Source organism: Grammomys surdaster, unplaced genomic scaffold (assembly GCF_004785775.1).
Source record: "Grammomys surdaster isolate TR1022 unplaced genomic scaffold, NIH_TR_1.0 313, whole genome shotgun sequence".
Lineage (NCBI taxonomy): Eukaryota > Metazoa > Chordata > Mammalia > Rodentia > Muridae > Grammomys > Grammomys surdaster.
The window spans coordinates 6428629-6439818 of NW_021604732.1; positions in this window are offsets into that span (position 1 = coordinate 6428629).

Below are 11190 nucleotides of genomic sequence, written 5' to 3' on the forward strand. Positions count from 1 at the left end.
GAATTTATATTCATCATCAAAGAAAGTCAGAACAAGAACCCAAACAGGGCTCTAACCTGGTGGCAAGAGCTGATGCAGAGGCCATGGAGGTGGTAGTTTACTGGCTTGCTTCACATGGCTTGATCAGCCTGCTTTCTTATGGAATGCAAGACTACCAGCTCTGGAGTGGTCCTATCCACAATGGTCTGGGCCCTCCCCTACCAATCACTAATTATGAAAATGTCATACAGAGTTGCGTACAGCTAGATATTACGGATGGATTTTCTTAATTGAAGTCTCCTCTTCTGTGATGACTCTACCTTGTGTCAAGTTGAAGTAAAGCTAGCTAACACAATTGACCCCCTGTCTACTTGACACAAAACCACATTACTATTAAGCCACACCCTTTCCATTCTTGTCCATCCAAGACTACACAGTAATAAAGACATCATAATATAAAACATTTTACAAACTTAAAGGACTCACAGCCTAACAATTTAAAACCCTTGAAAAATTATCTCTTTATCCTATCTCTTTTAATTTCCAGTTTCTCTGTAAAACTCCAAAATCTCCTTTCAAAACATTTAATGTCTATCAACTGTGGGCCTCTCTAAAATCAAAAATAGCCAAATACTTTCTACTTCAAGATAGAAGAAGCAGGGCAAAGTCACAATCTGAACAAAGCAAAACTGCATTTTAACAGCATAAATAAATCAACATCCAGTGTCTGGATTTCATTCAAGGTCTTTTGGGCTCTTCAAACAGGCTTGGGTTAAGTCTTCGGCTTCACCCTCTGCAACACACACAGCTTGTCTTGTAAGATTAGACAGGCCCCACTCTATGTCTACTGCTGTTTTGCTAGTTATGCCCTGGAACTGGCATCTACAAAATGAGGTCTTTTGTTGAAACTAAACTGCACTTTTAACAATAATCTCTCGTGGTACCAGCTTCAACTTCTCTGCATGACCCCCATCAATCCTGGATCTACAACTGATTACGGTTTCACATTCACTGTGACTGGCTTCTCTTCGTCCCTCGAAGTTCCAAGCCTCACCTCCTCTCCATGACCCTTTCATGTCTTCAAAATCAGCATGACCCGGGTGATACATTCCCGAGTTCAGCTACCAGTGAGAGGTACAGACTTGGTTGCCTCTGGAATACAGCATCTATGTTCTTGTCGTACTCTATCTATGTGACATGTGGAACAGACTGGGACTAACAGGGTTCTATGGGTCTCAGTCCAGCTGGAAAAGTAAAATGTGTTACAGCTCTTAAAAGAGAAGCAAAGGGGTTTCGGCAGCCTGCATAGAGGATCCTGCTACTGCAGCAGTACCAGTAGCAGGGGTGTCAGTGTCATGAGTCTGGCCTGCCAGGCAAGTCCAAAGTTCAGTGAGGAGTCTACGGGAGAGAGAACTCTTCCCCCAGGTGATACAGCTTAATAGAACAGCCACTTTCAAATGATCCTCAGTGAAATAGCCCACACTCTTTATTCCATGTGGACAGGGACTTTATAAAGATTGAAGAGTAGGGTGGGCTTGGGGGTAGATATTTCCTATTGGCATAGTTTGAGATGTTGGGTAATGCTCTATTTGCATGGGAAGGACTTCAGGTGGTTTCCCTATGTAACTGATTGTCATGACCCTCTCAGTGAGGTGTCCTGGTTACATGTTCCAGAGGTAAGCAGAGAATGGCTCCACTCCTACCCTTCTCAGTTCTGAGTTTCACAGGATCCGAGCTCACTCAGTCTTACCAGTTCTCAGGTCTGGTGGTACAGTCCACTCACCCCACATGTTCTGACTCTCAGGAAAACTATTCTCAGAAGAGTTCACCTCAACTATGCTCTCTCTTCTTAGACACCATTGATTTCTCAGCTCCAGCTGACCAGTGTGAAGTATCATAGCAAAGCAAATTTCACTTTAGTAGCTGTGTTATCTTATTAATTATAGCTAATTATTGAGCCCTAGCTAGCTAGTCCATCACACAGAATCTTAATTCAAAATTTTAAAAAAAATTGGCCTCATAGGATCTTTAAGGAACTCAAATTTCTCTGCAGAACTTCACAAGGCAGGTGGGCCTCCATCATCTGCATTTCTCAAACATGCTTTCGCCAAACTTCCACAGAACAGCTCAACGAACTTTGAACACTCTTAAAGTTCCAAAGTCCTTTTACAATCCTCCCCAAAATAACATGATCAAGTCTATCACAGCAATACCCTATTATCCCGATTCCAATGCCTGTTCATTGTGAAAGAAAGTCAGGACAGGAACTCAAACAAGGTAGGAACCTGGAGGCCATGAAGGGGTGCTGCTTACTGGATGTCTTCATTTAATTTGTTCAGCCTGCTTTCTTATAGAACCCAAGACCACATGCCCATGGGTAGCACCACCCACAATGGGCTGGACCCTTCCTAGATAATCACTAATTAAGAAAATATCCTACAGTGTGCCGAGAGACCAATCTTATGTAGGCATTTTCTCAGTTAAAGCCCCTGCCCCTCTAATGACTCTAGCTTGTGTCAAGTTGATGTAAACTTAGCCAACATAGGTAATAACAAAGGACAGAAGATTGTCCGTTATTGCTTATCTTTTAATAGTGGCTTATTTGTTAATATTCAGTTAATGTGATGCTTTCTCTTTTTAACAGCTTATAAGAGTAATTAAAAGAAAATTTTATGATCACTAAAACATTAGTTTAGAAGTATGTGTTTTGTTCATGTTTGAAATGGTGATTCTATTTTCTATGTAGTCATCCCTTTTACTTCCTTCTCCTCTTTTTTCTCCCCTCTTCTCTTCTTCACAACATAAAAGATGGTAACTTTATATAGCTACCAAATCATATTAGATATATCTAACAGTTACTAGAATGTTTAGTGTGGAATAATATATATACATAATATATTATATATTAATTATATATTATGTATTATGTACTATATACTATGTACTATATACTACATCTATTAGAAAACACTATTCTCATCTTAAGTACTTCAGTGGATTCTCAACTTTGTTATTGGATTATTCTTGACTGAAAGAATTATATAGAGATGTAATTTTGAGTATAAGTATGACCATCATTAAAGCATTTTTTTCTGTGTGTTTGTTTTGGTTTTGTCCGTTTGATTATTTGAGACACAGTATACTCTTTGTAGGCCTGGTTTTACTAGAACTAGCTCTATAGACCAGATTGAGCTCAAACTCACAAGGATCTGCCTACCTCAGCTTTCCAATGCTGGGATTAAAATTGTGCACCAACATGCCTGGGTTTTTTGTAATGTTTGTACTGGATGTGATAGTTTGAATGAGAATGGTCCCATAAATTAATAGACTTAAATACTTAGTCACAAGGGAGTGATTCTGCTTGAGGAGGATTCAGAAGTATGACCTTGTTGGAATAGGTGTGGCATTCTTGGAGGAAGTATGTCACTGCACGTGTGCTTTGAGATTTCAAGAGTTCAAGATAGGCCTTCTGGTTGTATTCCTGTTGCATTCAGATCCAGATGTAGATCTCTCAGCTACTTCTCCAGGGCAATGCTTGCCTGCATGCCACTGTGTTTTTTGCTATGATGATACTGGACTAAACCTCTTAACTGTAAGCAATCTCCAATTAAATGCATTTCCTTATAAGAGTTTCTGTGGTCATGGTATCTGTTCACAGCAATAGAATACTAAGACACTGAAAAGCATAATAAATTTTGTATTCCTATGCCATATCAGTTTCATATAAATAAGGCATTATGAAAATGTAGTTTCCTTCTTCAAAGGTATATTATATTAAAATCACAATTATGGAGACAAAGTTTGTTTATTCCTGCTGCCAATACTTTTTTAAAAAATTGTTTCAGAGTATAATTAGAGTCTCACACTTGATCTTTCTTACCAGTAATTAACTAATTTCTCATCACTAGGAAAAGTAAACAGATAAAGGGACTGCAAAGAGGAGAATTCAGTATTCCTGAATCTTTTCTATTGATGCTGATACTAGTTCACTGTATATATGTACTGCCAAAGTTAAAAGTGTTAGACTCAGTTAATGTAATTATATTTATAATGTAGTTAGAAGTTACCATTTTAGAGTTTGGATATCTCACTTCTGCAAGCCTAGCAACTGTCATCTTTCACTTTTCTATAATTTTAGCAAGACAGCTTGTTTTAAAAGACTGTTTTCAACCAAATGACTGATAAATGTTTCTGGAAAACACCTTAAGAGCACATAAAGAATGGGGATTAAATACAGACAGCTATTATTTTGGAGATAAATATTTATTTTTTGCTAAAGAAGCTATGGTTATTAATTTCATGAAATACCAACCTTTAAGACAATGTTTTTGTTATTTTTCAGGTAGTTCATTTTTTCCATTCTCCTATTTATTGAGGCTTTAGTGGAAGATTAGGATTATTGCAGTTTCTTGTGACCATTCTTGTTATAAGCTATGCATGGAGATCTTCACCATCTATTAGCCTTTCTTATTTAATTAGGATTTGAACATCAAATTAGAATTTGAAAATGAGCTGTTATACTAGAAAGTATACCAAAAGGCAAGTGATAGTTCTAAGACTGCAGCATTGAGATACTGAACAGAGCCCTGAATCTCTAATACTAAAAGACACACATTTAACTTTTCTGAGATCAGAACACAAGCAACATAGAGACATACTGTATCAGATTTGCTGTTAAAGCCCTCATATAAAATGATAATTATATTCTATCACAAGTGGATTTACATTTCAAATTCCAAACAGATTTATGTAATCCCCATAGTTAACATGAAGACATTCTGCTTAAATTCTTACTAAATAATCACAGAATTGCAGTATTGCTCTAAAGCCTGTCTAATTCACATACTAAAACCACACATGTCTAACTAATGGCCAGTCCAGCCTGGGTCTAATACCACCATTGGTCTAAATACTGTTAACCAAGTCCTAGGATCTATGACACACATAGACATACATTGTCATCTCAATGTTCATTCTTTGTTGTTGTCAATAATTTTTGTTTTGTTTTGCTTTGCTTATTTGCTTTAAGAATCTAGTGAGGCTCATAAGGTAATAGTAAGATGTATGGGACTTTTTAAATTGGATTTTAATATTCTGGGCTCCCTTCCAAATACATGGTCTCTTTTTCTTTGTTATCATAACATGCATTTAAAAGCACATAAATATCTAAATGTAATTGGTGAGGTTGTTTCCATGATGATCCTAAATCCCGTCAAGTTGACAATAAGGATTAATGATTACACAATGCTAAAATCCATCTTTTCTTACCACTGAAGACCAAGTCATTGTAACCTTTGGTTTACTCTTACTATGATGCAGGACCTGTGGACAGTTTAAAGCATAAGGGTGAATAATGTAGATGTAAAAGCACTACTCATTTTCTGTCATTTTGTTTCTTTCTTCTGGTCTTTGTTTAAGATAGAAACTGAACCCAGAGGTTTATTATGCAAGGAGAGTACTCTACCACTGAACTACACACACTACGCAGGTGGTGTCTTCTTAATGTAAATAATTCCCGATTTTCTTCACTCTTTGTAATAGATTCCTCTGATCTTTGTCTTTCTTTATACATTGATCTATACACTTCATATGACCCGTGGACTCAGAACAGAATGCATTTGTTAAACACTTCACTCCAACACTGTGTTAGACTTTCTCATCTCTTCTATTATTTAAGCCTAAGATGTTGACACAAGGCAAGTTTTACTTGTATTAAACTTAGAGTGAACAGACTACTTGATGGATTACAAAAACCCGATGTGTAGCTTTATGGTTAATCATGTTCTCCAATGCAGGAACATGTGGAGAGACAGTCAAGTACAATCCATTTATCTGCAATATTTCAGTGCAAGAGATTTTTATGGAATTCTGCATGTGTAGATTCTCTCCCGTCTTGTAAAAATATTTTTATGTCAACAATGTTTGTTGTATAATTTGAATTGTAAACTGCATAGAAAGTGAGGTTTTTTTGTGGTCTTGAGTATGCATAATAAAGTGTTATTTCCCTTAATGTTTTCATTCAGTCTAGTGAATATGTTTATGTGTGTGCACAGTGACAGCCCAAATGCTTGAGTTCAGATACACTCTAAGGTACATACTCTCCCAATGTGTCTTGTATTATTTATCTTAGATGTGTCTGCTAATTCTTTAATATGGAAAACTACACAGAAGCAGGATCAAGCTTATAAGCTTAATTTTCTTAGTTTCTCAAGTGGTCAAGATTCATGCAAATGAAGTTAAAACTTCTATTCTGGAAAATGATAAAAGAGTTATTAAAATAAATCTACTCATCAAAGAACTTATTTTCTCTTTTCAGCGGGATAAATAAGATCACATTTTACTTTCATTTATTAGTTTGGGACATACATGATTAAATAAAACATTTAAGTACATCCATTGAAAACAAAGCTTATCAGCAGCCTTTATATTCATTTGGCATATTTAATACAGACTACAAAAGAGCAATTCTAATACTTATGAAAGAAGACACACATGATTATTAATTCCACATGTACTTCTGTAAACAGAGTATAAATATGAGTGTGCCTATCTGTCAGCCCCATTTAACTGCTGGATTATAACTAGAATGTCATAACTTTTATTAGTATTCATAACAGAACTTGTTTGAAAGCATGTGATTATCTCAAGACAAAATTATTCAAATACTATAAAAACAGTAAAAAGTCATACTCTCTTTAAAATGAATGTCATAGGACATTGTTTTCTAACTGACAACTTGGCATAAAAATTATATTGTAAACAATAATTAATTTTCATATAATTTCTACAAAATACCCACAAACATGGTTATGTTTGAATGGTTTTGAATAATTACACATCAGAAAAATTATTTTAATACATTTTATTTTAAATATTTCATACCTTTTTGCCCTTTAAAAGAATTTTTATTGATTCTTTATGAATTTCACATCGTGCACCCCAGTCTCAGTAATCTTCCCATCCCCTCATATCCACATTCTACCCTTGCGATCTCCCCCCAAAATAAAAAACACACAAACAAACAAACAAACAAACAGAAATAAACAAAATGTAGAAAACATCTCATAGTGGAAATAGAAGTATGCCACAGTGTGTCTCACAAACGACACCTCTGTCTACACACTCCTCTACTAGCGGTTGTTCATTGCAAAGAGTCATTGGTCTGGTTCAAGGTCTTTGGCTCTTCACTATTAATTTTGTAACACTATTAATTTTTCAGTTAAATGGCAGAAAGAAATGGGATTGTCTCTGTAAACTCAAGGCAGTAGTTTGAAAAAGAGAGCAAGAAACCACCTGGAAGGCAAATTTTTCAGATTGAAGAAATTATTCCTCAGTGTTTACTGATATATTGTAAGAATGTTTTTCCAATAAAAATGAAAAAATAAACCCCCAGAAATAGTGGATTAACAAACTGAATGCATTACTTCAAAGCTTTGACTAGGGACTAATACAAAAGTGATTAAAATCCCTTGGGAGTAAGAATAATACATAATAATACATAATAATGTAAAATAGAAGATAGAATTTAGGTTAGTAATGTTGTATAATAGCATAAGAGTTCCAGTAAATATAATTTAATATCAGAATTGTAAATATACTATAATATTTACAATTTCACATTACAATATTACAATATAATACATTATATATTTAACATATATAATATAATATCTATAATAATTATTAATTATATAATAATTTAATATAATAAATATATATAATTTATATGTATATATGGAAATATGTAATTGAGGAAAAATTATTAAAGGCAGTCTTAGCTGAAATAATAAAGTGCAGAATATAACAAAATATTGATAAGTGGACTGGTTTCAGAGAGGATTAAGAAATAATTCCTAAGGTACAAAAGAAAAAAAACAATTGCTATTGAAGTGTTAATTGAAACAAAGAACAGGAGAAAAAAGATAAAAAAGAAAGAAAGAAGAAACTTGCTAAAATATGTCAAAGAAAAGCTATTACAGAGGAAACGATAGTTGTAGAGGAGTGACAGGAAAGTGAACATGTGACTTTTTTATATTATTAACTTAGAGAAAAGAAAAGATAAAACAGACAAGCAGAGAGATACTAAAGGACATATAATTTATAACAAAGACATGAGCCTGCAAATTAAAGGGGAAAAGCATCACAGAATTGCAGGATGCAGAATAGAGAGGTCGTTCTAGTTGGCTTCTTAATACAAAATAAATAAATAAATAAATAAATAAATAAATCTAAAATGCTATAAAAATAATGGAGAAAAGATAATCTTTGTTCACTTTACTATTCTTGCTACTAGTTCAAAGATAAAGAATGCTTTGGGAAATCTATTAACAATGTGAAAAAGGGAAAATAGCTTTTTACAGTAATAAATATTGTAAATTGATTATCAAATTAAAGCTCCAAAATGTTACAAGAAGTAACAGTAGAGCTTACCTGCAGATAAAGCAAGAATCAGTATAGTACCATCAACAATGATAAATAAATGCATTAGGTTTTTAACATGGAAACACAGGGGAGGAACGAGGAGGTTTATGCTACAAGATTGTATGAAGCACAAATGTATTGGATTAAAATTAAGTGTTTGAAGTCAACAGGGACTCAAAAAATATTTATATGATCAAAAGAGTAGTAAGATTAGTTTTTCTTGAAATCATGATACTTAAGATTACAAAATCATAACAAGAAAATAGAAATAATGAGTTAATTCAGGTGAATATTATAGACAGAAGAGATTCCCTTTTTTTGCACTATTTGGAAAATTTGAAGTATATTAAGTCTCAAAATAAACTTGTGTAGATTCTATTAAAGTAAAACTTCAGTAACCACTTAAAGTACGATGTAGTGAGAAATTAACTTTAAAATGAAAATGTCCTAATGGAAAAAGAAAACTATAGTCAACAACACTTAAGGAAAAGCATTATATTTAGATGTTATTAAAATAAGTTTAAAAAAATCTAAGTCAGCATGAGTTCTGTCAAAATACTGGATGCTTTCCTTTTAAAAGAAAGATGGAAAAAAATAAAAATAAAAGAAAGATGATATTATAAAACCCAGTGCTAACATTTTAAATGTCAATCTGTACATATGCTAAAGAAAAAATACTACATATGAATAATTAAATATAAAAGTAAACAATATAATTATAGAAATATATAATGCAAAACACATTTAAAAATATATTAGTTATTTTTCCTCTAAAAGTCTAGGTCATTACATTAGAGATGTTTGAACTTTCATGTTTATTGCTGCTCTGTTGACTGGAGCTAACATAGGGTAAAAATCAGCATGGATACACCTACCAACAGATGAATGGGAATGTATGTACGTAATAGTTCTATTTATCTTTAGTGAAGATAGAAGGATTAATATCTACAGGGAAATGTATAGAAGTGAAGATTATTATGTTAAGTCAAACAATCCAGGAAAAGACAAAGACAAATTTTATCTCATATTATATATATATATATATATATATATATATATAAACATATGTGACATGTATCTTATGAAGGCAGAACAGAGACTACTCATGATCTGAAAGGATGAAGTGATCATCAGAGAAGAGGAGGGCTTGGGGAGGGTGAAATGGAACTGAATTCATACAAAGCACAAAGATATGACTGTATGAAAACTCATAATTAACGCCACTGTTTTGTTACTAAAATAGTCAATGAGAAACATAAAAGAAAAAAACTACTAGAATCAGAAAACACAGGTAAGTTAAAATAAGAGTAAAGTAAAAGGCTTTTGGTTTGATGAAGAGTTTTATGTCATTATACATGAACTGATAAGCTGAACAGTAATTACATTAAGGAGCTTCACTAGCAGAAGAGGAAATGTGTCAGCACTGTAGTTTGCTATGTGAAAGATAGTGACAATAGAAATTTTAAAAATCAGGACATGATTGAAAATATCTGTGAAAGATACAGCTGACAGAGGACTGAGTCCAAATTAATAATTTTCAAAACTCAATAATAGACCATATATTTATTAATTATCTCTTCAAAGAAGATTCATAAATTCTACATGTTAACATATTAAAAGATGTCCCCCATTACATGATATTTTGCCTATTCAAGCCCCCTCCCCCTGTGGAAATGATAAGATTGTTAGGAAAAGATGTAATACCATGTGGAATTGTAAACAATCTGAGGAACATGCTTTCTCTGATAACTAGAAACAGAGGCGTTTTTCTGTAGTGCAAGTAAAGCACAGGCTGTCCAAGGAATGAAGACAGGGTTCAGCATAGTCCAAAACAAACAATGCTTGGAACAAAGGACCCTGAGTGCTATTACATCAGTAATGATACCCACATAGATGTATTGCATGATTTGTGTTTTAGACATATTATATTGTTTGCCTTAATAAAAACATTATAAGGTACTAGTGAGTATCAAAGAATGATCTAGCTTTCAAAAAGTTCATAACATTATTAGACCTTGAAGACAAAACATCCCATGCATTCTTTCTTGTCCTTGGATATCCCCAAGCTATCCAGACATAAGGCTTTCTAGTGTCAGAAGATAAACATTGTTTCTAAGGACGGAAAATTTGGAATCAACAATTACAATGACTCAAATAGGCTAAACTAGTGTCTGCTGTTTTAAAAGATGGACAAGAAATGACCTACAAAAATGAACTCTCACATTAAAAATATATAGTTCTAAAAATGCTTTGAAAATAAGCTTTGGCAAACTGTTGAAGTTCAAAACAAAAGATCCTACTCCACTCATCTCTGTGGCATAAAATTGAAAAATGAGTTGTTGGTTACTACCAAAGTGTGTGTGCCACTATTGCACCCTTATGGTTGTAGTTCCATGGTAGTTCTTGTTGTGGTTCAAGGTGTCATAGCTAGGTAGGATGGTTGGTTGCTTCCTTCCTCTGTAAGGTTTATTTTTGGGTGTGTTCCTTCTGATACTATAAAAGCAAGAACTTGAGGAGGAGACATTTCTATCAGTTCCAGGTCTGGACCCCTTTGTCTAAGTACAAGATATTTTCCACCATAGGAATTTACCTTCCACCTCTATGGGTACAACCAAGAGAAATTGCAATAGCCTGTAATGATTTGGGAGTCCTCTAGACACTCTTGACTAATCATTCAAAAAAGAGTTTTTCGTGTTTAATGTTGGAATTTATGTTACAAGATCTAGTACTTTGAAGGATCATTGTCAACCCACATGAGAGAATTTTGTTTTAAACAATAAATCTGTTAAT